Here is a 27,567-nt window from a genome sequence, read left to right as displayed (position 1 = left end):
ATCCCTTCATAATAAGTCCTTCCCATTCATTATTTACACCTATCACATATTTGTAGATAGTTACCAAGTTGTAGTGAGTGTTTAGCTAGGCTATGTATCATTGACTATTTTACCATTTTCAAAAGAAACTTGTCCTTTCATTCCAGGATTTTTTTTGTTTCTGTTCTCTAATGTTTTGCTTGCAGTAATAAGGGGTAGGCAATCAATGTGCACCAACCCCAGGTGCCTACTCAGGAGCAGGCACAAAAATAACTGCCTAGCCAGACCCTGCCACTGCCCTTGTGGGCAAACCTCTTCTTGTTTGTTAATATCTTCCTCATGGTGGAGTGACCAGAACTGAATGCAAACTTTTAATTTAAACCATAATTGTTTTGCTCCAGTCTTCCAGTATTTCCTTAATTCCTTTGGGCTTTCTGAAACTAATTATTACTGGTCCAGTGTACTTGTAAACTATTTTCCTTGGATATACAAGGACACACGTTATTTACCGGTTGTTTTACATATGTTCATATTTTTCGATCATTTCTTTACAGCTGATTCAAGAGTAGGTATTTTTACAATACCTTCGTTATTTAAGGCTGCTGACAGACGTGAAAAAAATGCTTTACTTTCAGTTTGGCTTACCCCCACGACAAGTGGAGTGCATGCCCAGAAGAGGCATTTCATCAGTTTGACCCGGCTTGCCCAATTTCTTTCTAGATCGGGCACTTCACTGGGGCTTTTTTGTGCTTTTAGCTAATATCTGATTGAATCAACTATTAGATAAAAGCACCAAAAAGCCTTGCTGAACATGTGATCTATACAGGAATTGGGCGAGCCGGGTCAAACTGACCCGCTTCTTCTTAACTAAAGCTCTGTTTTGTTTTGTTTTTCACGTCTGTCAATAGCCTAATTGTCTAAGTATCTATTTTTCCTTTTCTGTTCTTGTTAAATTCCAAAATTAATACAGTATCTCAGCTATTTTTAATTTGTTGTTGATATAGCACCTCCTATTTTGTTACTGGGCCTACTTTCTGGTAATTCATTCTTAGCTTCTTTTGTACCTTTCAGTACCATTAACCTATCCTGCTCATTTGCTCCTTTACCTTTTTCTTTAAGTAATTGGTAATCCTTATTTTTGGTGACATCTCCATTTTCCATTGACCTTTGATACACTCTGCATGGTACCTTATGAACATCTAGTGATGGATAGTTGTTGTGTGAATAATTACTTGTTAAATAATTGTAATATGTTGTACCTAAATTATGCTTTTTTTGTTATTCTTCAGGTTACTTTCTACAATGTTAAATTTTCATGAAACTTCCCATCATACACTTATTTACTAACTTTATTATTTTTGCATTCTCCAAATTTGCATTTTTGTCATCTGTACATCTGTATTCTATGCAGCCTTTACTTATGTGAGAGAATTCAGATAATTTGTGGTCTCTGGTGCCAAGTTTCCCTTTTATTTTCATGTTCTCAACCTGTAGTAAGAAATGCATCCAAGATGATTTATTTTCCAACCTGAGCCTATCAGCTTTTTTGCTTTTAGAGTAATTACTACCTTAATTGGTGCTACAATGCATTACAATTTCTTACTCTGAAAGCATATCATATATAATTGTACCATGTTTCTGATCCATCAACTAATTTTATACCAGCTCCATAGTTTTCCAAATGCTTGGTGTTCCCTGTTGCTTCAGAATTCCCAGCAAGATCATTCTGGAATTTTACTGTTCCACTTGTGCTTGGAAAAATTATACTATTTGGAAAAGAAAGCCATGTATCAAGAATTGGTGAGAAGGTCACATAAAGAAAGCATAATTATAAAAAGCGTAACTTCAAAGTGGGAGAGGCATCCAGTGGGATTATATGGGTCAGTGTTAGGCCAGTAACATTTAATATCTTCATAAATGATGTAGAATAAACTTTTATATAGACCTCAAGCTAAGTGGAATAACACATACACTGAAAGACGCACAGAAGGGAGAGGACAGAAGGCAAAACCACCCAGTGGAATAAAGCTACACGTAGTCCTCTCTAAGTTTGATTCAAGTTAATAAATATTATTGTAGTTAGCCTTTACAAAGGTGCGAATGGTATGGCAAGAGATTAACAATTGTTGGACACCCTGTGGAAGATGATGATTAATTAAGAACGGCATCTGATGCTGTAGCTGTCAAACATCATTTTTTGTTTAAAAAGTGGGAGAGGTTTACCACCTATCAGCTGATCCACAGAAACTCTCTGTGTGCCATTATCTTGTGGTAAGTGGAAGATAAACTTGAGCAATTTACTTTGAATGAAACAACTGTTACTGGGTCTACCTTCTAGTAATTCTTTCTCTCTTGGTATATTGCAAAAGCCATTCTTAGTTCCCTTTGTATCTTTCAGTACCATTTTATCTATCTTGCTAATCATAGTTTAGTCTCTATCACAGTTTAATCTCTACTTACTAGGCACATCTACACGTTCATTAATGCACTGTAATTATGGCACATTAAGTTTAGTGCCTGTAAATACAGGTACTACCTTAATTGGTGCTACAATGCATTAGCACTGATGCATGCTTTTTTGGTGATGCTAATGCACACTAGACTAATTCTACCGGGCATTAGGGCATTAGCATGGGTTTTGCCCGTTGCACTAATGCACGATAGAATTAGTCTACTGTGCTCAAAGCATCTCGTGTAAGCGTGCCCACTGTTGGATAGAGTAGACACACACAACAGTTTCTGTGGATCAGCTGACTTGCAATAAATCCCTCTTACCTGGGTTTCAGCTAAATATAATTTATTCATTTCTCTGTTCCCTAAACATATATAAGAAAAACAGAATTTGGTTTAGGACTAGGAGAAGAACTTTGAAAAAAGAGGCCTGATTTGTAGCTAGAACTTGTTTGCCTGTGCTATGAATGCACACATATGGCAGGGAATGAACAAAATGCCTATGCAGTCATGTGTGCATCCAGATCCCAGATTTGCATGCACGCATACAGCTGTGCCCATGTGAAGGGAGTACACATTTATACAAATGTGCCTGTAGGGCCTAAGATGACTAAGGGGGATTTTGCTCGCCTCTTGTTTCACAATTACTTGAAGAAATAACCAAAAAAGGGAGATAGTCATGTAAGTGAGGGTAAAATAACTGGAAACAGTCTGGAAATTAAAAGAAAAATTTAAGGTAAAAGGGAAAAATGGTCAAACACTGAGGTCATCAGGCAGTAGAATAATCTGCCAAGGGAGGTCACTGAGGCAACATTATTGGAGGAGTTGTAGAGTAAATTCTGCTCCAGCAACTGCAAACATGACTGCTACTTTTTTTTATTTGTAGCAGTCATTTCCATCCTAGGATCCCTGTGTGCTTTTATTCTTGTTCTCTACTTGCTGCAGGCTTGAGCCCAAACCTTTTATTCTTGTTCTCTACTTGCTGCAGGCTTTAGCCCAAATATTTTGAAACCAATATAGTGTTCCACTGATTCTGTTGGGTCATTCCTTGTCATTGATCTTTGTCATCTTTGACAATAAAATTCTGAAACTATAAATGGACATATAAAAGGCAATATAAGATGTGTGCATTAAGCCAACCCCTTCTCTCCAGGTCATATATGTTATGTCTGACTGACTCTATGGCCATTCGCATTGAATTTGGAATTTTTCACTTAGATGTGGAAGAATCAGCTGTATGACTGTTTATTCACCAGTTTTTCTGTCTTTACACTGGTAGAGAGAACTTGATTTCCACATGCCCCAGGTGATTGAGCCTTTTTGGTAGTGTTGGATTAGCAGTTATTCAGTCAGTGGCTTTATCCAAGCAAATTACCATTTTTAAATTCAAGCAATATTGTATTTTTCATCATTTCCAAAATGATACACTGCCCCGACATTCTCTTGGAAGCCTAGCTCTGCAGTCTCTTCCCAAACCATTCTTTGGGGTTCAAACTTAGGAACAAAAAATTCCCAACTGAAAATAACCCTTACAAGGGTCATTTTCTTTGGCACAGTGAGAGCCTTGGGCAGACCTGTCACAGCAAAGTGCTAAGCAGCAAGCTGCAAAGAAGGGCAATGCAAAGGGTGACATAGGGGTCTGCCAGAGAAGAGCAGTGAAAACATGCCTATTTGGTGGCCCCAAAACCTGCTATGGGAACTTGTTGGCTCATAAACAATATTTGCTATAGAGGGGTGAAAATGCATTGCAGCCCAGTGACATGGATGGATTTGCCTAGTAGCCCCATGTGCCTTGTTCCTGTAAAGTCAGATTAATCAGGTGTTTATACAGGTGAAGTATCCTCCAGGCTTGTTACTCCAGGGCTGCTCACATGTAGAGATGCTATACAGTTTTGTTTGTTTTGAAAACAAAAATAGTATTGAAGCATATGTGTTGAGGAAAAATATTAGATATCAAATGGATTTTGCAAACAGATGTGCAAACAGATGCGATGAGGAAAAGTATTTTCGGGCTTGAGACCATGACCTTGGCAATGTCTCTCCAAGTTTCCTTCCATTATTCTTAAAAAGCTACAGCTTAGAGTTTCAAAGAATTTCTGGAACATTAATAGATCACAAAACGTCTTCCCTGCTGCTTTTAATAGAGGTACAAATAAGGGGGTCATAATTTCACTGTGAGGATAATATACTTGTAATACAAGTAAAATATCTGTCCTCCACAATCAAGACTAAGGGACAGGGAACCCGAAGAGGCACATCATGACGCCTTTGTGAAAAACAAAAAAACTGTGTTTTGACTCAGAAATTCACCAGAATTCTTCCACTGGGGGAGGCAAAATTTCCCTCGATACTACCCATGGCAGCTTGCTAAGGTTTCAAAGCAGTGTAAATAGCTACTTGCTCCAAACCACAGTGGCTCTGAGCATCCGCAGCGACCAAGTGTTCTCCATCTTCACCTTTCTCTGACTCCTTGGCAGCATGCCCACTGCTGACTTGATTGGATCATTGGATCATTTTCCCTTCCCAGAGGAGGGGTTTCACACTGCAAATATGGAAGTAGGTACAATGTGTTAATTGGCCTGCAAAAGCCTCAGGAGTTTCCAGTGAGAATGCAATGCTTTTCCATCTCCCAGAAGCAGTAAAGCATCCACAGACGGGCTTTGTGTCTATGGGGAAATAAAGAATGGTGCTGTGGTTCAGAATCCACTATGTCCTAGTTCCACTTGCCTTGGGAGGCAAGAGTGGGGAGGAGTGGGCTTTATGACTGGAAATTCAGTCTCTCTGGTTTAATCAGCGGGAGCTTCAGATCCTAAATGTCCCTGAAAATCATCCCATGATTTTTTTTTCTTCCCTTTCTTGGATTTGGTTAAATTACTTTAAAATTGAACCAATGTTTCTCAACCAGTGGGTTGAAACTCACTGGGTGGATAGTGAAAGACAGCCATGGTTGTTGCAAAGTACTGAAAATTGGGATTTAACACAAAGAAAAATCTTACTCCATCATTCCCCACATACCCCTGCCTGTCAAGTTCAGATATACTTGGTCAATCTCTCAAAACAGATGCACACAAAAACATAAGATATAGGCTTGTCATTGCTTTGGGTTTTTTCCCCCCTCTTTTTTTTTTTTTGAAGAGGCCTGGAATTTTATTGATGTATTTAGTTGAGTAAGGGTTTATTCATCAGGAAAAAATTGCAGAACACTTGCATTAGATGATGATAACATTGTCAAAGTTTTGCTGTACAAATCTGTTTGAGACTGAAGCCACAGCATAGTTCTGTGGCAGTTTTATCAGTGCCTGAAACAACCTTTTTTAGTGTGGGTATATAAAACTAAGCTGGGAAAAGAATTTTGTTGTGGTAATATGCTGTGCTTTCAGGGAACAATGCAATATTTTCATTTTCCACACCATTATGACTTAACCTTCACAGTTTAAAAGTCAACAAGCCTGTTAATGTTAAAAAGGTGCTAATCTTTATAAACTGTTATAGAACCAAAAAAAATAGATTTAAGAAAGAACTTCTAGCAGAGATATGGGCAAGATATTCTGTTGCATTGTAGAATCTAAGTAAGCACCACTACTAGAGCAGCTTTGGTTCATCTAACACAAGGGTGGGTAAAATGCGACCTGTGGGCTGGATGCGGCCCACCAGGCCATTCTCTCCGGCCCGCAGGGCCCCTAAAAAATTTAGAAAATTAATATTTATCTGCTCTGGCTGCCTGTCATGCAGCCCTCGATGGCTTGCCAAAACTCAGTAAGTGGCCCTCTGCCCAAAATAATTGCCCGCTCCTGAATATGAACCTCTTGCATTTTTCACCTTTCCCACCACTGTTGTACTTTTTGGGGGGGTTGTTTTTGTTTGTTTTCCTAGTGGTTATGTTCTGTTAGCAATTCTTGAGTCTCTGCGATGCAGCAGACTTGCTAGTGCTTATCTCCAATGGGATATCTGGATTCTATTTCCCAGCTTTCCTGCTGGCTCAGTCTGTAGCCATAGGCAAATCTCCTAAACTTTCTGTGCCTTGGTTTCATATCCATAAAATGGACACAGTAATATTAACTCACTCACTTTTGCTACAGCACTGTAACATGGTCTGATGGAAGGGCAAGAGAGTTTAGAAATATTGTGTATTCGACTGTAAATGCACAGATTCAGCCCAACTTTTAAATTTTTGACTAATTACTTGCCTAACTTCCCTTGGGAGACTGTTCTATGTGATAACAGACCTCAGTGTTAGTAGCTTTCTCTTGCTATCCAACCCAAAGTTTCCTGTACTCATTTGCAAGATCAGACAAGAGTTCCTTTCTCCTCTTAATATCTGCAAAGCTGAAATGAACACCCAATTATCATAGCTCCCACCCCCTTAGTTATCATTCTTAAGTCATCATATGTATATTTAGTTCTTTTAAATCTTTCTTCATCTGTCTTTTCCTCCTTCTAAGTCTTGACTTAAGGATGCCAGCAATGTGTTCTGTTTTAATTGTTCTCTGCAGCAAAGATTTAAAATAAAATAACTCCACCAATCCCAAATTTTAGATTGAGCCAATAAGCATATGCTATGAGGGCATAAGTGATTTTTCTACCCACAGTGAGTGAAAAGTTGTCAAAATCATCAGTAGACCTTCATTCACAGACCTGTTAATGCTGAAACTCTTCTCTAGTTGTCCAAAAATGTGTGAAAATTGGATAATAAATAGTGAGTGCAAATAGGTACATTGGAGTGTACAGGTAATGCTATTTGCAATGCAGAGGATGCATCTGCTTATTTAGCAGATGCCTTAATGGAGAACTGTTGGAAAGCTATTCATTAATAGGGGTGCATGATTTTTTTAAATTGCTGCAATAAATGAGGATATAAAAATGGCTGGAATCCTTAAAGAGGGACTTCCTGCTTGGAGAAAACTTTTATATGTATTAGACTGAAACATAAACCTTTTAAATACATTCCCATTTTCAGATCTATTTTCTTATGTTGGCTTCTCATGGGCAAAGATATTTGTACTTTTTAATTAGGGTGTTTTGTCCTCCTGCTACAATGTCATAATTCTGTGGTTTTGGCATCATTGTTATTTCCATGACAATGAACTGTAGTGTCATAAGTACAGGATTATGATTTCATTTTTGTGCTATGGGGAAGAAACTCCTTTTTAAAATACAATATCCTTCAGTAGTACCAAAGGGAATGCAAGAAATTACTGGCCAAGTAAATTTTTCTTTGTATGAATGTTCTCTCTTTTCAAGTTTGCTTCAGTGTGAATGTCCCTCTTTAAGGTAAGGCCAACAATATGGGGAATATTTCAAGGTAGGTCAATTTTTAGGCCTAATAACCTTGAGATGTCCCTTCAGTCTCATAATATCTTTCCATTCAGTCATCCTGGTGCATGGCAATCAGCGTTTAGCAGGTGGGTTGGGTGCGGGGAACTAAGGAGCTATATTGCATGCTTTTGCATGAAGTGTTATTTGCTACAATCAAAACTTGGGAAGTGGGCTTGAGACTTGAGGCACTCATGTACCATTATTAAAACACTGTTGCATTCTCTACTCTTCACCTCCCTGCTGGCCTGCCTAGAGTAGTAATCTAATAAATGGTCTTCTCAGTGATGCTGACTTTACAGACAATGCTGGTGTTCAAAGATCTGGGGGTGTTATAAGATTATATTCCTATTAAAGTTGTTAAATATATATATTTATCTCCATTCAAGTGGCTGTGAGATTAAACAAATGATTAGCAAGCATTTGTTAATGACAGGTGGTAATCAGTTGATAGTAACAGGTTAGCTCTCAGTGGACACCTGTGACCGCTATAGAAACTCTGTCACAAATAGTGACGTTAATCCAGGTACTGAAACACCTTGGGTGGGGTGGGAAGACTGAGACATGAAAGGGCAGATTAGAGAATGTTTCACTGCCTCTCCTTGTTTCCACAGTACAGAAAAGGATTTAAGTACCCAAAATAAAATAATCTGGAACCTTGTACAACTACTAAATCCTGTCAGAATTTGGAGACAAAGCATTTTAGAGTTTTATCCAAAATGATGTTGGTTGAAGGGCTTCTGTGTTCCTCAGTGAAATGAGGAAGGGTCTATTTTCCCAGCAGCTTCCCATTTTGTTGTTTGTTAGTCTTTACTTTTTTCTCTCATTCCCTTTAGTGTCAGTGCCTGGGGCAGCTGGTTTTGGCTTAGATTACCACAACACTAACAGAATTGCAGAACTATTAAAGCTACTTCCCAGCACTGCGGGTTCCAAAATATTTACAAGTTAAACAATTTTTATTATGCTTCTTGTGGTTCTGTACAAGGGGTCTACCAGTGTTTGTTTGTTCACATTTGTAGAATCTCAGTCTTGCAATATGAAAGGACCCTTATTCCGAAAGCTTAAGCCCAGTTATTTTCTCCGTTTAACCATCTTCTTACTTTAGATTGCCAACTGCCTGTTGGGATGGAGTGACAAGTGACAGGGGGGTCTGAGATTTGCTTTTAGGTTTCTTCAAATTAACATGGATTCAATTTCACTTTTGGCTGCTTAAATCCCCATGCTCTTTTCAAAAAATGATCTAAATCAAGGGTTGGCAACCTATAGCTTATGTATAGTATCTGGCCCATGGAACCAGTTGATCTGGCAGACAGATGTGGGCTTCAGCAGCATTTGGGGAGGGGGGTAGCTTTGGCAGCAGTCACTGTCCCCATGCTGCCTTAGGGAAAAATGGCAGCAGTGGGAGCTTTCTGTATACCTCCGTGGATGCTTTCCCTAGCAGCAGTGGTTGGGTCCTAGCACCTGCCCAGCAGCCTCTGGCCTGAACTGGGTCAATCTGGCCTGTAGCCTTAAAAGGTTACCAACTGCTGATCAAAATCATGACTTTTTATTGCCCTGACCACCTCCAGAGCATTCTGAAGCATCCATCCAGACACAGATGACAAAGAAAGTTCTTAGTTTGGGCCTGTTTCTGGTGTCATTGAAGGCAATAGTAACTCAAGTCTAACTCAAGTTAATAGTAACTCAATAGTAACACAAATCTAACTCTTTCAAAAAAAAGAGCAGGGGCTGGCTCTTTATCCATAAATCAGAGAGTAAAGACAGAGTCACTGCATAGGGAGGAAGTGTTGCTTGTGGATTAGAGTCCATGACAGTCTATATTCTTTACTGGCACTAGAGGTGGAGGCATAATCAGCATCCTTGTTTTGGCTCCAATTCATGTGTCTGCAGGCATTTCATCATCAAGACTTCATTACAAGGGTCAGATATTTACTGTATTTATTCAAGTCCAAGATGAGGTTCCCCCTGCTTTTAACTGGGGGGGAGGGGGGAACCCCTTATCTTGAATTCCAGTACAAGATGCAGGGGCAGGCAGATGGTGTGACCCCAGGATTGGGATCAGACCCGCAGCCACAGCTTCTACCCCCCACACCTGCCCCCCTCCACTGCCCCCCAGGGGCTCTGACCACTGTGCCTGTTCCCCTACAACCATTTTTGTCCTCAACTCTACCCCACTGCTGCCCATACTTACCCTCCAGCTCTGGCTCTGCTCTGTCCAAGGGCACAGAGCACATGGTCATTCCAGCCCCCACCTGGCCATGCAGCAGCCCTGGCATCTGTCCATTCCCCCAACCTGCCCCCTGTCCTTGCTTATCCTGTGGCAGTGATGGGGGCTTGGGCAAATTTAAGACAAACTTCAATAATTAGATTCTAAATATAGAACAATTTAATAAATTTACAACTTTGTCACATATAGAATCTAATTAATGGGGGTCATCTTAAATTAAAAGTTACCTTGTGTTCAGGCAAATAGAGGTGTGCACCAATACATCAGTCTGATATTGGATTGGTACCAATATAAAGAAAATTGGCTGTGTCAGAAATTGGCCTGATGCAACCAGTAACTTGACCAATAAATGCTAGTGCATGTGCGCAGCCTCAGTGCAATACTCAGGCAGCAAGAAGCACAGCCCGAAAGTGTGGAGAGCTGCATGTGGCTGGTAAGTCTGTTGTGGTGGAAGGGGAAGAGGGAGGGAGGGAAGGGATGTGGGGAGGGCAGATCAACGCCCCCTGTAGTGAGGGATGGAGGGGGCAGGGGCAAGCGCTGCCCAGCTGAGGCGGGGGCCGGGGGGTAGGATGGAGCTACAGCTCATCGGGGGGGTGAGTCCTACCACTGTGTGCACCCTGGGAGGGCACGGGGGAGTCATGTGCCCCTGGGTAGGGTGGGTGGGCTGCAGCTCCAAGCTGCAGCCGGGGCTGCACTGGGTTCTTCTTGGTGTCAGCTGGGCTCAGGACAGGGGCTACAGAGGGGGCTGCAGCCACCCCAGATTTCCCTGTAGCCCCACTCCCATCGCCACCATTACTGCCTGCCCAGAGCAGCTCCATCTCTTCCTGGCGCATGAGTAGAGGCGGGGCATTGAGCTAGGGTTTTGCTGGGCAGGCAGCGGCAACGGCACTGGGAGCAGGGCTGTGGCTAAATTTGGGGTAGATGCAGCCCCCTCCATAGCACCTGCCCCCCATACCCTCCCAGGATGCAAGCAGTGGTGGGAGCCACCCCACCCTAGTGTCGTCCTGTGCTCCACCCACCCTAGCTGGGCAGTGCCCCCCTGCCCCCTCTCTCATTGTGGGGGGCATTGATCTGCCCCGCATGCTCTTTCCTTCCCTCCCCCCTCCCTTTCTACCACAACAGACTTACCAGCTGCACACAGCTGTATCAGAAATCGGATCAATATAGGACAATATGCCTCTTTAAAAATTGGCTATTGGTATTGGCCTCCAAAATCTCTATTGGTGCACCCCTACAGGCAAATTCTGTAAAGTATATGAGCTAAAAAATTACTGCTTACACTTTTTCCTAATCTTTTTAAGTAGTGGTATTGCAGGTTGGTGCGCACACAAGGTTTGAATTTTAGGGGAATTTGTAGGGGGATACTGTGCTATCTTCTGTTATGTTTGGGGTGGGGATTAATGTGGAATGTCTAAGCACAGCTCTCAGAATCTGGCCAATAGTTTAGTAGATTTTCAAAAAATACAGAAGGAAACAGGAACACTCTTATAAAATGCTGTCCATGGAGTCAGAAGAGGTGGTTTAGTTTGTGTGACAATAGCATCTTAGGCACCCTAACCAAGATGAGCTTGTGCTAAATTCTGTTGTGCTAAATTGTATACAAAAACATAAAAGGATACAGTCTGTGCCCCTTAATCCAAATAGAATAGAGGAACAGGAAGGAGAACATTTGCTTGAGGTTGTACACAGACAGAAACAGGAATAGAACCCAGATTTCCTGACTTCTGGTCTTCTTCAATCCACTGAAGTAGTAATACTCAACTTTTTAAAGTGGGGCAAAACTTAAAATCAGAAATAAGCCAAAGGTCAGATAGGAAAGCATTATTACAGTTCTGTACTTTGACATATCCTAATATTAAGTATTTTAAGTAATAGTCAGAAGGAAAACATAAGTTTTTAGCTATTTTAGGTGTATTGATACAGAATAAAAAGTCCAGTGTTCTGTTGTATTAAATTTTATAAAAAATAATTAAAGATTAGGATCATTACAAAAAATAAGACCAATTGTAATATTGTACAAGGTATTTAAAGAATTCTTTCAGATGACAGATGGAGATTGCCTAGCTGGCAACACTGGCAACACCTCAACTTTCTGTGCTTCTCAGCACTCTACCCGCATCTCCTGAAAGGAGAGCCATGTGCTTTGGGAAGACAGTGGGAGCGGGACCACTTCTCCACCCTGGAGAAGTGGGAATTTCTTTGAAATAGCTTCTTTTTTTTTTTTTTTTTTTTTTGCAGGTGCTGTAGCCAGCCCTGGGCTGTGACCCATGGGCAGATCTGCACCGCCTTTCCCCTTTCAGCTGCCAAAATTTTCAAAGACTCCAGAGTCCAGGAGCTAAGTCTTGCTGCTGTTTGCCTCCCTCTCCTCTCCACCTCCCAACAGAATTCAGAGACAGGCAAAAGAAGGGATGAGCAGCAGTGGCAGCGCTCAGCCTCTGGGCTTTGAAGCGCCCTGAAAACTTTGGCAACCAGAGCCTGCACTGACATGCCAGTGGACTCAGAGTTTTCATGAAGCTCTGAAGCCCAGAAGCTGAATGCCACCACTGATGCTTGGTCCCTCTTTCCCCTGCCACTGACTTCAGGAGGGGGAGGAGTGTTGTCTGCATTCAGCTTTTGGGCTCTAGAGCTGCACAAAAGTTCTGAGATCATTGGCATGTCGCTGTAGGTGAAGGCCTCCTTTTCCTTGCCGTTGAATTCAGTGGTAGGGAAAATGAGAGGGTGAACAGCAGTAGTGTTCACCTGCGCTGACATGGTAACAGGCCATTCACACCAGCTCTGCAGGCCACAGCTGGCCAGCAAGGTGGAGGTTGAGTACCACTTCACTAAAGCACACAAGTTCCCTGCTGGCTTGAGACCCATTCCAGAACGTTTTTGTCAGTCTAGTGCAACTCAGTTGTTGTTCCACTGGTAGAGAAAAAGGCACCATCAGACTATTGAAACAGTAAGCCTAGGGATAGAAATTACACATAAACCGGTATCAGTGATTGGAAACCGATTCAAATCTGTAACGCAACAGAAGTTCAGTTCATAAACCACTTTCAAAATTGCTGAAACCAGTTTAAGATAAACCTGGATGGATGTAGTATCAGACTTAACTGATTTAGGTTAAATTGGTTAATCAGTTTATTGAACTTCTGTCCCAGATCCCAGATCAGATCCCAGGTCCAGATTCAAGTTAACTAAGTCCCCCAGTATCCCAGGATGCTTTGCACCTCCCCCACAAACCTCCCCCTCCCACAGTAGGTGGGCTAGCCTTGGCTCAAGCTTTCTGTTTCAGCTAATCAGGGAGGCATGCTCTAGCACCCCCTGGCTTCTGGCCTGGGCCACTGCAGGCATGTATCCGCATTTCTGCAATCAAAAGTAAATATCTGTTCACTTGTACTAACCTGCCAAGGTTGAATCAATTCAGCTTCAGGTTTCTTGATTGTCTGTACTTAGCCTAAGAGACATAGAAAGGTTGTGAAGTAATAATATACAATGGTACAGAGCCATTTTTAAAATACCTGTTATATATTTAGGGTGAATATGCATAATACGGCTGTGCAAAGCTACGGTCCCTGATTCGATTCGGCAGAGATTCGGCCACCGAATGAATCCGAATCTCCAAATCCAAATCAAATCAGGAGACCCTTTAATCTCTCCAAATCAATTTGGAGAGATTCGGCAAGATTCGGCAATTCAGATATAGACACAGCTTTAAATGTTTTTTCTACATACCTTAAGGTACCAGGTGGCTCATGAATGCTGCAATGCTGGGGTAGATGGAGCATCCCACAGCAGTACGGGTGGGTCCCCAGCATGCTCGGCAGCAGACCTGGAAGTGGACAAGAAGCATTCCTGGTCCACTTCCGGGTCCCCTGGGGAGCACACAGGAGGCCCGCCCCACACCTACCCCGGCTCGGCAACTGGTGTCTCCTGGGTCTGGGGGGATACCTAGGATCCTCCCATGGCCGATCGCTGAGCCAGCAGTATGTGGGGGGGGGGGGGAGCACGTGCTCCCCAGAAGACCCAGAAGTGGACTGGAAGTACTTCCAGCCCACTTCCAGGTTTGCTGCTGACCATGCGGGTAGGGAGAGCCCCCACACTCCTGTGGGATGCTCCATCTGCCCCAGCATCGCAGCGTTCATAAGCCGCACCTGGTACCTTGAGGTATGTAGAAAAAACAGTTAAACCTGTGTCTGTCTCCAAATTGCTGATTCTTCAAATCAGCATCGAATTTTCGGATTCATATTTGGCCAAATGGAATCGGGGACAGTGATCTGAATCAACAAATTGAATCACTGCCCTGATTTGGACCTCATTCGAATCAAATAGGGCCCATTTCACACACCCCTAAGGCATAACTAGCAAATTGCCCATCAAAAATGACTGAGGGGGGGGCAGCAGGGATGGAGTGCTGCCTCCCAGAAGCAGGGGGGGAGGGGGCAAGCTTTCATGTGGTGGCCACCATCCACCACCCTGCAGTGCCACCGCTTCATGTCTGGCCGTGAGCCACCTTCCCCCCTACTCTGCGTCCAGCCCTGTGCCCCCCTGCCCCACACAGACAGATGGACTAAGCCCTTTACATATATAGATGGTAACAACTGACTGATGGACCAAATCTACATTTTAAAAAGGCACACTTTCTATACGTATCTTCTCAATATATGGTATCCTTTAAACAAATATATGCTATGTAAAGGGTTAATAAATAATTGATCAAAGTTATAAATCTGTTACAGAAATGACCAGCATGTATTGTAAGCATATGTGTAGAAGATACTTGAGATGTTTTTAAGCAACTTATTTATCTTATCTGCAATAAACTGTAGCAATTTATTAACCATACATTGAAACAACTGTATTAAATATGTACCATTAATATACAGTGAGACCTGGAAATTGCCAGTGCTACTGCAGTAGTGATGAGCAAACCTTACGAGATTTGGAACTGAAGTTCAGTTCTGTGTTCAGCAATTCCGATCTTTGTTTGAACTACTTGGTTTAGAAAAAATCCTTCTTGTGAAATTGCTAATAGAAAAAGGTCCTAAGAACTGCTTTTCTGACCTTTGGGCTGTGTTGCTGTTGTTCTTAACTATAAACTGGAAGCCTATTGGAAAATATTTTTGTGCACTGTTTCATTAATTGAGCTTTTTCAAACCTCAAAATTTTGAATTAATTTAGTGATTCTGATCAAATCTAACTTAATTTATATTTTACCTCCACTAGCAATTCCTTGTGCTAATATCATATTCAATATTTTGCATGCAGTCTGAGATATACTTCCCCCAGTTTTTTCAAGGCACGAACAATTTTTTATTTTTCATTCATAATACCAACACAATACGTATGCCCGTAATTTGTTTTTCCAGTGTTTTTTCTTCCAGACATTAAAGTCTCACATTACTATTACTATGAGCACATTTCTCATTGATCTTCTGATTTTGACTAAGCACAGCATATGATAGAAGTCTTCTTTCACCTTCTCCTTAACATCATTATTAGTGCATAGCGCTGGAATATGCTTACTCTCTGAAGGTTCAAACTGAATGTTGTCCTCCTCTCATCAATTGCCACTCTGCTATACAGACCACTCTGCCATAGGGATGCCCCTCTATCTCATAGAACATCTTCATTCTCATTGCCTAAGTATAAAATCTTCCATCCTGTATACCTTGAAAGGGGATACTCCCCCAAATGGACTTCTATGTTTTGAATAATTTGACAATAGAAGGAAGTGTATTCCTGCAGAAACATTGCTACAAAATCACTTGGGTATTCCTGGCTGACAAAACCATGAACCAAAGTGATCACATTGCCATCTAGAGAAGATGACAAACAACAGCAAGATATGCAGATGAGCAGACCATCCTCTACTCAAGTCTTTAGAATGAAATTAGCAACTGTAAAAGGAGGTGACATGGCAATGGAGTGGATACAATGCAGGGAGACTAGAAGACCTACCTGGCAAAAACATGTTAAAGATTTGACTTGAAAAACATAATGATGTGAGACAGACTCTTCAAGAAAAAGGAAGATGTATACTGAAAAATTTCTGGAGAAATCCTAGACAAAAAGGTTGGTTATTCCAGGAGACTGGTTGAAGAAATGTATCCCAAGGAGACACTCTTCAGACTGACATTCAAAGGCCAAGCTGAGAAGAAATAAGGAAAGCCATTGAAGCCTTTAAAAATGGAAAGAACTGTCAGAAAAGGTGGAATCCTAAATGTTAAGAGCAGGAAGTCTAAATTCCACTGGAGCCGTACATGGACTGTTTGGCATAATCTGGGAAGAGGAGGATGTCCCAAATGAATGGAAGAAAGGCTTCTTTGTTATCATCCCAAAGAAAGGAGATCTTCTACAGCATAAGAACTAAAAGGCAATCAAGTCTTTTTCCTCACTAAACCAAACAAATTCCTGGAACGAATAGTATTATCCAGTATGATGCAAACAGCGGATACCTGACCTAGGAACTAGCAGACTGGCTTCAGGAAAGATAAAGCTTGTACAGATCATATTTCTACCTGGAAAATGATCATCAAACAAAAATCGAGAACCAGTTTTAGCTGTTTGTGGACTTCTAAACTGAAAAAGTGCAGGCAGGGATGTCATTTGGAAATCAATGGGACATTATGGTATTCCAAAATAGCTTAAACTTGTGGAGGACTTTTGTAATGGATTTCCATGTAAGATACCTGTCTGTCAGAGTTATGAGTAGTTTTGAGGGTGTCTTTGGTCATGTTTATTATTTCTTCTAATTTTTGCCTGGACAATGAGAAATATGATGGATGAGAAATGTAGGATGTTGGCCTAAAATTTAGAGGACCTTGACTTCATAGATGATGTTTCTCTTAGGGCCCAGAGACCTCAGGTAATAGATTATTACTGAAGCACAACATGGAAAAACACAGTGTGTGTAATTGAAAGATTTCTGCTCTTTATAAATCAATATTTGCACCATGTTTTAGACAATAAATGTCTGAACAGATAACCAGGAGCATACACAAAGAAGAACATAGATGAGATGCAAGAATACAGGTCAACACACTTGAGAAATTGGAAATAGATCAGCCAAAGTCTGAGGAAACCAGATACCCATGCTGTGAGTTAAGCCTTAAAATAGCATGCTCAGGTTACATGTTAGGAGGAAGACCAAGACCTTGAGAAGGAATACTGCAAGAACTGAAGAAGATTTATTTGACATGGAATGAAGAGACAGGGACAAAGACATGATCATTCTGCAATCCCTATGGCCCTATGGGAGCAAAGAAGACTAATCTTAACTCATTAATCCCTGAAATATAGGAATACTGCATCTGTTATGGTAACATGTAAAGTGCATACTTATATTTAGGCACATGCTTATGTAACATGCTACACCAACTTCCTTAAGTGTGTGGCTGAAGAAAGAGAACTAATTAAATATCTTGCTGCTCTACCATAAATAACTTAAATTGTAATACTCTTTTTATTTCTATATCATTCAGTAATTAGACACAGTACAAAAACATAGCTATTACATATATTTTCTCCAATCTGAAAAGAGAGGAAAACCTGTCACAACTTATCAGATCTGTACACCTGCCAGAATTTGAGAAGTGACTGCAGCATTTCTACAGAGGTTGATTTATGAATCAGTTTCAGAGGAGCTTTTGGCAAGTCACAGCATGTTGTTGTTCCTTATGAAGATACACATTTGGGAAAATCAGCAGTGCTCATTTGAAATGGTCTTTGACTTTGTAATGATCCATAAATGATTTTGTAGCAAGTATACTAGGAACACATGGCGGCATGCAGACTGAACTATACTGTGGGGGGAGAGGGCTGGAAACCTATGTATTAAATGACAGTGTTCTAGGTGATTGTAAATAGTACTACAGGGAATAGCAGTTAGGAGCATCCACTGTGTTCATTCTCACCATGCTGAAATAAAGATAACACAGGCAAGATGACACAGAAATCATGCCTGCCTCTTTGTATTTAATGTTTGTTGCAGGAGAATGGGGAATAACTAGTTATAATTTAATGTAAACTAACAGCAGGTTTAAAATAAAGTGGGCACAGGTGGTGGTCTGATGGTCTGTTCCAAAATAAAACCCCCTTTATTATACATCAAGTAGATCTTCAACAAAGCACCTGAGCAAGTAGACAGTGTGCTGAAAAGTTAAGGAAGGACAGAATTCTCCCCTGCCACTAGGGAGCATTGCTGCTCCATGGCCACTAGTGTAGCCCTGAAAAAATGGCTGATTAATACTTGGTAGTGTCATTCCATAGCCAAAGGTAGAGAGATGCAGTTTCCAATGCATGTTTCCCCTGTTACCCTGCATCGTGGAACATGGCAGTTCCAGTGCATTCGGTGCCATTTGCTCATGGGAAAGGAAATCAGAGACCGTTGTGTATGTACACATGCTTTACCAATTCTGAGGTGTTTGTGTAATGAGAAGTTACTTTTTCCCACCCTGTAATCAACATGATTAACCCACCTCAGGCAGAGTGGAAGACTGGAAGTATCTGTTAGTGTCCTGGTCATGGGGGTGGTCTAGATGAGAGAGATGAAATATTTTACTGATTTATTCGCTTCAGATTTTGCTTGATATCTTTCTGTTCTTTCCCCTAAAACTAACAGACTAGCTCTTTCCCCCTCCCCTTTCCTTTTTTCACTGCCTTTGTAATATATTATACCTCTGAACAAAGGGGAAATCTTTAAAGGTCAAGTTCTCCCTTCACATTTGAAACAACACATTTGGAACTGAGAGAGGCCTAGTATTCAGTTGTTTTTCAGAGAGTTGTACTTAAGACTTGTTTTGAGTTAAAAAATGGTGGGGATATACAAGAGGGTGTGAATTGATGACTCTTTGGGAAAGGGGACTGTCAAAGACCTTAACTCAGGGGTTTCCAAACTTTTTGAATGTGGGGCCAGATCATGAACTTTTTATCCCCCAGTGGGCCAGCAAGCCATATTCAGTGTTTACTTTCATTTCCCATCGCAGCACCTCGGGCCTCAGAAAACAGCTTGGAGGGCTGCATGGCGGCCCGCGGGCCATATGTTGGACAAGCCTGCCTTAACTAGAACAAATTTCCTTGGAATATTCCCTGTAGCACTACTATGGATTCAGCTCCACCAGTAGTAGCAGCTGAAGGAGCACTCCTGTAGATGGGTTTGGCTGACTTTTAAAGATTGATTCCTGTGCTAGTTAGATGTGCTCTGACCATTGGTAGACAGTAATAAAAATGTCAGTGCCTGTATACACCAAAGCTTCCATCAGCACTGCTGCCAGTAGATATGTGCCAGTGACTGATATGTTCCAGCACTGATGGAAAGTGGTGGAGGAGGTGAAAGGTAGTCACACCCTATGATGACAACATAATATTTGCAGCTCACAGTGTCTTTCTTATAAGTCAAGCCCTCGGACTTCCAAGTTAATGAAGCTGTGTTCATGTTAGATGCATATAACTTGCACATTTTATTGTAAAATGTAGAATTTGTCAAATGATTAATACAAAGCTAAATGTTTTGGGGTGGTTTTAAAACTTACTTAAACCTTGAATAATACCCAATATTTAGCCAAGGCAACTATTTTTGGCTCTGCTTTTTTCAGTATACTGTCTTACCACTACTTGCACTCTTGGTACATCCTACAAACACACAGACCCAATAATGGTCAATATTAGGGAATTAAATCTAAGGGGCTTGTCTCCATTGGACATTATTTCACACTATGCTTTTGCTCACTAACTCGTATGAACTAACATCTAGAGTCTGCAATAATTACATCCAGATAGCTGTTGCCTATCTTTCAAATCCATGTAGCCACACATGGATAATTACAGTATTATGGTTAGGTATCCCACAGTGCTTTGTCCCACTGCTAGGCTCTACGCAATCTGGCAGCTTTCTTGCAGTACATTGCAAGATACTTACCAGAAGCCACTGGGATTCTGGGATCTGTGGTCAGATTTGGCAAGTCCAACAAGTCAGCATAATTTCCTGCTTTCCTAGCTAGCACTGACAGAAAATACTTTATACTGCAGTGCTGACAATCATGGATGCTTTGTGCTACACATGTATTCAAGGTCTCACTGTTACAAAACCAGTGTTATAATGCTGAACATTGTGATTCCAGGCATTTGAAGCTGTAAATGAACTGAACCTGGCTGTATGCTAAGATTTAAATGAGGGCGTGACATCTAATCAACATGACCCCTCCACCAAAGTAGGCAGGCAGGACAGTTATGGTGTGATTCAAAGTAATTAGGGACAGCAGTTGGAGAACTTCCAGGCTCATGTGAACTAGAAAGTGCAAAATAAGGTTCATGTGAATGGATCTCTCATTCCATGTTTTCAAAGGGGATTCATAGATTTCATAGACATTAGGGCTGGAAGGGACCTCAGAAGATCATCGAGTCCAGCCCCCGCCCGAGGGGCAGGAAGTCAGCTGGGGTCATAGGATCCCAGCAAGATAAGCATCCAAATTTCTCTTGAAGGTGTTCAATGTAGTTGCTTGAACCACCTCTGATGGCAGGCTATTCCAGACCTTGGGGGCTCGGACAATAAAGAAAATCTTCCTTATGTCCATCCTGAAACAGTCTTGCAGTAGTTTATAGATTACAGAATTTCAACTAGTATGGTTAATTTGCTATAGGAATTGTGTGAATGAAGAGCATTTTAATTTGAAAAAATGCAAAATAATTCCCTATGTATCCTAGGTCAAATTGAGCCGGAGTATATTCAGTCACATTAATTGCATGTTAAGATGTGTCCAGTTTGAATAACATACCTTCCTGTTACAGAAGAGGTAGCCTGAGTTAGTACTAAACCAAAGCCAGAATGTGATGATAGGCAGCACTCTGGAGGGCATTGTGGGGGCAAAATGTATAACTGAGGATCTGACCATATCTGCATAACATATAGCAGTGCTTCTTTCTGCTGAGAGCCAGAGGTAATTAATTTCGGTGCCCATACCATCACAGTCATGTTCCTTCTTGTTCTGGAGCTACCTAGCACATGCAGAGCACAAAGCTCAGGTAGTTCTGCACATTGATGCCTTACACTGATCGATTTTAGTACTGGAGCTGGCATGCACAGAGCTAGAGGGGTTATGCCTGCACAGCAGTACATTGCACTTCTCACCAGAGCTAATTAGCCTGGGCACAGTGCCATACCATCTCATGGAGCTAATGCATGCAGAGCACCAGCTCAGGTAGTGCTGCCCTGCACCGTATAAACATACAGTGACTGTTTGTGTGTATATATACACAAGATAGAGATGTGCATCTTGGTGTCCTGGATATATTCCAGTATGAGTACTTTTAGCACATTCTTATGGGCATTTAGTACATTCTTTGACTGAATGGGATATTTTCTGCTCCTAACGCTGCTGTGTAGAGTTTAATTTCAGAGGCAGTTACAGTTTGCTGGAGGGCAGAGTGATCCCTCTTAAAGTTCATAGTTGTGTAAAGCAGTTTGTTGTTAAAGAAAAGTATTTGTACATGAGTATCTAGTATTTGAACTACATAGCTCAGCATAAGTCTTAATTACAGTGTTTCATGAGCTAATAAAACCTTTTAAAAATGAAAGACTTTTGCTTTGCACTTTTGCTTGCTTCCCTGAAATGACTTCTATATATATTGGGTATGTGTGTACACACACACACATACATTCTCTCTCTCTCTCTCTCTCTTTCTGTGCAGAAGATGTAAATGAGCATCACAAAACCTGGTTCTCAGAGTGAATGCAAAGGATGTTAGTATTCTATAGAAACTGGGTACATTTCTTCAAACCCCTTCTCTTGCAATAACTGTTAGTTGAATTCATTGGGATAGTGATTGCTTAAAATGTGTCTTATTGTTGCAGCTCTTTCTGATACAAGCAGATCAGTTGACAGACAGAAAACTTGAATCATTTATTATAAAATGGTCATAAATTAGCCAAAGAAAACATACTTCATATTTTTTGTTTCAGACAGGAAGCTATTTTTAAATTATTGTTTATGCATAAATTTGATTTTCTATACATGCAAATACATTTAAAGCACATCAAAGTCATCAACAAAAAACAGAGCTGGCAACCTTTTGCACGGAAACCTGTTTTTGCCAGTACTCACTCTGAACCTGTATAGAGAGAATGAGTAAAATGTGAAAGTAACTGCTGCCTATAGTGCTTAGCAGCCTTCTAGAAAATGCTTCATGTTTGTGAAAGGATTGGTGCAGAGTTAGTCCCCTGCCTGCGGTGCGGTTTTTGTTATCGGTGCAAAAAGGAGAATGAGAGGACAGTGATATCTGAGGTTAGCCACATTACCTTGTGCTTTGCACCAGTGTGTTTGAAGTCTGTAGTTTCCACTGCTCTTGGACTAAATCATCTAGAAGTGTTATAACAAGTGAAACACAAACTATTCAGAATGCTGAACCTCTCAGTCTGGTTAACATTTCTCTTCATAGTTATTATGTCATAAATTGGAGTCATAGAATGCTTGTACATGTGATGGTAGTCATGATGTACGTGTGACAAAAATGTGATTTGTGTGGCTTAATGGCGTCACACATTGCATGTGTGCCAGTTTTGGGGGTTTTAGATCAGTTTTCAGTGTTGCAAACTAAACTACACAAGCTAAAGCAGCACCTGGCCTACTAGCAGCCTGCCCCGGTCACCCCGGGGGGGCATCACTGCCGTGGAGGGAAGGACCGGGCACCCCCACAGCTCAGGGGCCACTCAGCCTGCTGGCAACTCACCTCCAGGCCATGGCAGGTTCTGGCTCCGCCAAAAAAAAAGAAAAAAAAGATTGGAACCCTTGCTGTAACATGGTGGAAAAATTGAAACAGTGGGTTTCAATTAAAAACCCACTGTTTCAATTTAGGGGGTATAAAATAAAACCCTGAGGAATAAACTCTCGTCATGTGTACAAGCACCCACAAATGTCAAACGTCATTCAAGCAAAATTCATAGTGGAGTTATCTAGGTATACACCTATCAGGACTTCAAGATTTGATTCACCGGTGATTCAGTTTCTTCTACTTAGATGAAGGAGGCTGCAAAAAAAAAAGGAAATCAGCCCCGGCCAACACCTTAAAGACTGTGTCAGACAAATGACATTGACTTTAACGAGAATTTTGCTTGATAAGTTAATGGATGGGATCACACAATGTGGTTTCTATAGTAACAAGGGACTAAAATTAAAAAAGCCAGGAACTCTTGTCCTGTTTTATGATCCTTAAGCCCCCTCTCCCCCTTTCTTTTAACTAATCAAGGACCTGAAGTGCTGAGAACCTTTCTGCTCTCATTAGCCATTCTGCAAAATGCTGCACAGTGCAAAAGTCAGTCCTCAGCTGGGTGGCTATTGCAAAACCAATACAGTGCTCTCTAAGGGTTGCAGGCTGTAGCTCCTCAAATGAACTGCAAATTCCAGGTATGGAGGATGGTCCAATGAGATGAGATGAGGGAGGAGTCAACTGTTGTTGACAGTAACCTGTACTGTGATAGAGATAAAATAAAAACACTCTATTTTTTTAATAGGGGCCATCTGCATGGGATGGGCACTAATGGAAATATCTCACTCTGACTGTGATGGAAAGACATTTTTTTTTTATATTTTGCATATTTTGTCTACAAGCATGGTAACACAGTGTGCGTCTTTTTCCTAGAAAAGATGCACATTATATTTTCTAATGAGTGTTTCTGGGCATATATTTGTTTACTACTGACATTCAGCGTGATTCCCCTCCTGTTGAATCCACCAGAAATGTTGCCATTGATTTTAGAATGGAGTAGGAGTAGTCCATCCTTGTTATTATATATGGTATGATAGCAAATGTAGTGCTTTTTTCAGATCCCAGCTATTTCCATATCTCTTCATTTCAAAGAGAAACACATGGCACATCCAATTCATATTGGCCTCAGATAGCTTAGATGTAAAGGGTAAATTGAAAGAACTCCAGCCTTCTTACTATGTTCTTATGCCCCAGGCCATCAAATTAGATAAGTTTTTTATTGTAGTCTTTAGAGCAAGGTTTTGTAAGTTTTTGCTTTGCAGATCAAGCTCAACAGATACATTGCTGATTCTTTTTCCTTGTTATCTGGAAGCTTGTGAGACATGTTTTCCATTTTTCAGTATTCTAGACTTGATTCCATGAATGAAAGTAAAAATTCATTGTTCACTAGAGCCATGCAAAACTTCAGGTCCTGATTTGATTTGGAAGAGATTTGGCCTGATTCGGCAGCCAAATCTCTGAGTCCAAATTGAATCAGGAGACCAATTAAAAGGTGTGAATCAATTCGAAGCTCTCTGAATCAATTCGGAAAAGATTCGGAGAACTTCTGAGATTCACGCAGTCCCTGCTCACCGCCTCAGGGAGCTGGACTTGGACTCTGTGCTGGTAAGTAGGGGGCGGGGGAGGGGGAGCTGGAGGAGGAGGGATGGGACCATGGGGGACCCCTGCCAGGCTCCATCCCCTGCCTGCTCCCCCAGTCTCCTTGAGTACCCCCCACCCCTTGGCTGCCCTGCCCAGCCCAGCTCCTGGCTCTTTAAAAAAAAAAAAAAAGCCCTGCACTCACTGGTCGCTGCAGCAGCCTTGGGGCTTCTGTGGGCTTATGGCAGAGCCCCCCCCATGCAGCGTGGAGCAGTGGGGGGCAGCAGGGATTGCCCCCCCCCGGCCTGGCAGAAGCAGGTGAGACAGGGGTTTTTTGGGGGGGGGTTTTAAGAGGTGGGAGCTGGGGCCAGGCGGGACAGCCATAGCGGGGCTGGAAGAGTGGGTAAGGATCAGGAGGCTCATGGCAGAGCCCCCCCACGTAGTGTGGGGCAGCAGGGGGCAGCAGGGATCACCCCCCCACACACACCTGGCTACTGCCAGTGAGTGCTGGGCTTTTTTTTTCAAAGAGCCGGTATGGGGGATGGGGCTGGGACAGAAGGAGAGGGATGGGGCCAATTCAGAGATTTGGCTGATTCGGCGGTGGAGAGCTCTTAAGAGGAGCTCTTAAAAACATGTGGCTGAAAAAGATAGGATGGCAATTAAGTGAATCTTTCAGAAGAAATTTTGACCCAATAACCTGTCTTGGCATGAGATACACTGCCATGAAAGAAGTGGCTATCTTTTGGATGAATTGTCAAAACAAGGTCCTGCTTTCTGTGGTCTTTAAATATCATGTGGTAGTAGTCTGGTATCTGTTGAAATAAAATCAAATTACAGATAGTTTTAGCGGGGCATAATATCCTATCAGTAATAGTTGTGTGGATGCTCTGCCTCTGGTTTTTTGTGGGGGGTTTGTTTTTTTTTTGGGGGGGGGGGGGGTTGTTTTTTTTGGAAAGAAAAAGACACAGTCTAGACATAAGTTGTTCAGAGAGACAACTTAGAAAATGTAGGAAACGTAGGTGGGAAGCAATTTCTGAAAGTAATAAGATTTTTCTTGTGACTTACACTATATGGAAAGTCTGGCTAGATGGGTATTGGTGTTCCTGTCAGGCCCCACGCTACCCACTATTTCTTCCATGCCTTTCAGTGTGCTTCTGACTCTGTTTCCTTGGTAGCATCCCCAGTAGAATTCCATCTGTGCCAATTCACATGGTTTGCAATATTTTGTGTTTTTATTAAAGACCCAACTCCTGGCATTGTGAAGTTGCTTTGGGAAGCTTAGCTTTAATTGTCAAAAAATAAGTTTCTAACTTTCCTTAGGGAGAAAAGCCTTAAAGACGTGGAAAAGTGAATTCTAAAATGGCAGGAACCAGAAAGCCACTAAAAAGAACTCCAAATATTATTGCTATTACATTTTAAAATCTCATTATGTTTAGTTCAATGTTAGGATTTTTTAAATAGCTTTCTTCATGGTTTTATTTTTATTTTGAATAATTAGGATTGGCACTAACAGCATTACATTTACATGGGCTTATGATCCCTTTCAGTACTTCATTTTTTCCCCAGGCTTTCTTTTTGGACATGGCAGCAGGCCTTGCAGTCTTCCTTTCCTTCTGGGTTGTGGCACTGCAACTTTAAAACTATGCATTCTTGGTAGCACCCAGAGTGCATGAATGTTACAATGGCAGTGTCAGGAACCAGCAGAAATGTGGCCAGACCTGTTAGTTCTTTGCAGACTGGGGCCTTGCAAAATTTAAGTGGTTTCAGGAAGAAATTGCCTAAGAAGCTAAGGGGGGAGAAGTCTCTCAGATGAGGGTTTCTGTTTGAAATTAAGCTGTGGTTATGAACTCTGAACTTTTTCCCTTGTTTTACTTAATCCATTCACTTTTGTCAGTGCCCTGTGGTTCATTTTGTCTGGTTTGATCAATTACTTTGTTACAGGCATGTTAAGAGTATGTACTGCAGGTTGCGACACCCTAGCCCTGTTGCTGGATTGGCTGATTTATGTCTTTGTTGAAATGTAGATAATTGGTTTTATATCTGAGACAGGAAAACATTCAGAACCCTTCCATCCCAAGGCCAGATTATTAAAGGGATTTAGGCTTCTAAAGATGCAGATAGGCACCAAGTCAGCTTTAAAAAAAACAAAATACTGGACTTAAGCATCCAGGAGCTTAAAACTCCCAGATACCCATATATACACACACCTTTTAAAACATGCCCTTAGATTCAGGGGGCAAATAATTTAATATGATTTTAGCCTTTTTTTTTTTAATTCTTAACTCATAGAAAGTGCAGTGTGTTCATATTATTAGTTATATTTGCATATGATTGAAATATATTGTTCTTGAAATATGCAATTAATTCTTAACAGCATGTAATGTGATTAATAGAAATAAAGAAGTTACACAATTAATAGAAAAACTCATGTCACATGTCCAAGGTTTTTTTTACCGTGAATATCCAGTGCTCAGAATGTCAGCATAGGATCAGGTTTCTGTTGCATAGATTCATGATTACAAACTTGGAACTCAGTTTCTACAAATATTTGCCTTTTAATGCTCTGCAGAGAGAATGCATTCAAAAATTCAAATAAACTTTTTATGGAGCATTTGCCCTTTGGAGTAAGAATGCACTGAGGACTTAAGATTTTGTCCACAGAAGAATCTTTAGAAAACAAGTTAAACTGTGATTTTTTTATATATCTCAGTACAGTATCTTCAGAGACATTGTTAGCAAGTAGTAGGATTTAAATATGATCACTGTTTACCACTTAGAGTCTGCTAATGGTAGATGTTCTTCATTTGGGTTAAGATAGCTATTTTGCTAATAGATAAGTTATACACATTCATTGTAGAAGATAGATAAGTTACTAGGACCATTTTACTGATGAAAAAGGAAGTTATGTGAGATTAATATAAATAAAGAAAAATATAACAAATGAAGAAACAGCATTGACCAAATAATGCACTGGGTATATTTTTGCTTTAGCAAAATTATGCATGTATATTGAAAGGAGATACATACAGGCTTATAATACATAAATCTATATACTGTAACATGGTTGATTTGACATGTTACAGTGCACGTCAAGTTGGAATTGTTATTCTAGGGTTATCTTCCTTTCAAGAAGATCTGTATCTGGTCATAGGTGATACAGATACAAGAACCCATTTGTCAGTTTTGCCTCCATGGAGTACCGTTTGGGTCATTTTAGCTGTTTTTGAAGATTTCATGAAATTTAAAGATTAGACAGCCGTAAAAACTCTAAAGAA

At 41.1% G+C, this 27,567-nt stretch overlaps 1 protein-coding gene across 2 annotated transcripts in view; it reads left to right on the top strand.

Moving 5' to 3' along the window:
* PRKCE (protein kinase C epsilon) overlaps window positions 1-27,567 on the top strand; it is a 518,294-nt gene that overhangs the window by 486,666 nt on the left and 4,061 nt on the right. The window lies entirely within an intron of this gene.

This window comes from Alligator sinensis, unplaced genomic scaffold (genome assembly GCF_000455745.1).
Source record: "Alligator sinensis unplaced genomic scaffold, ASM45574v1 scaffold131_1, whole genome shotgun sequence".
NCBI classification, from domain to species: domain Eukaryota; kingdom Metazoa; phylum Chordata; order Crocodylia; family Alligatoridae; genus Alligator; species Alligator sinensis.
The sequence above is the reverse complement of the archived record's forward strand: the minus strand, read 5'-3'. Positions and strand labels throughout refer to the sequence as shown.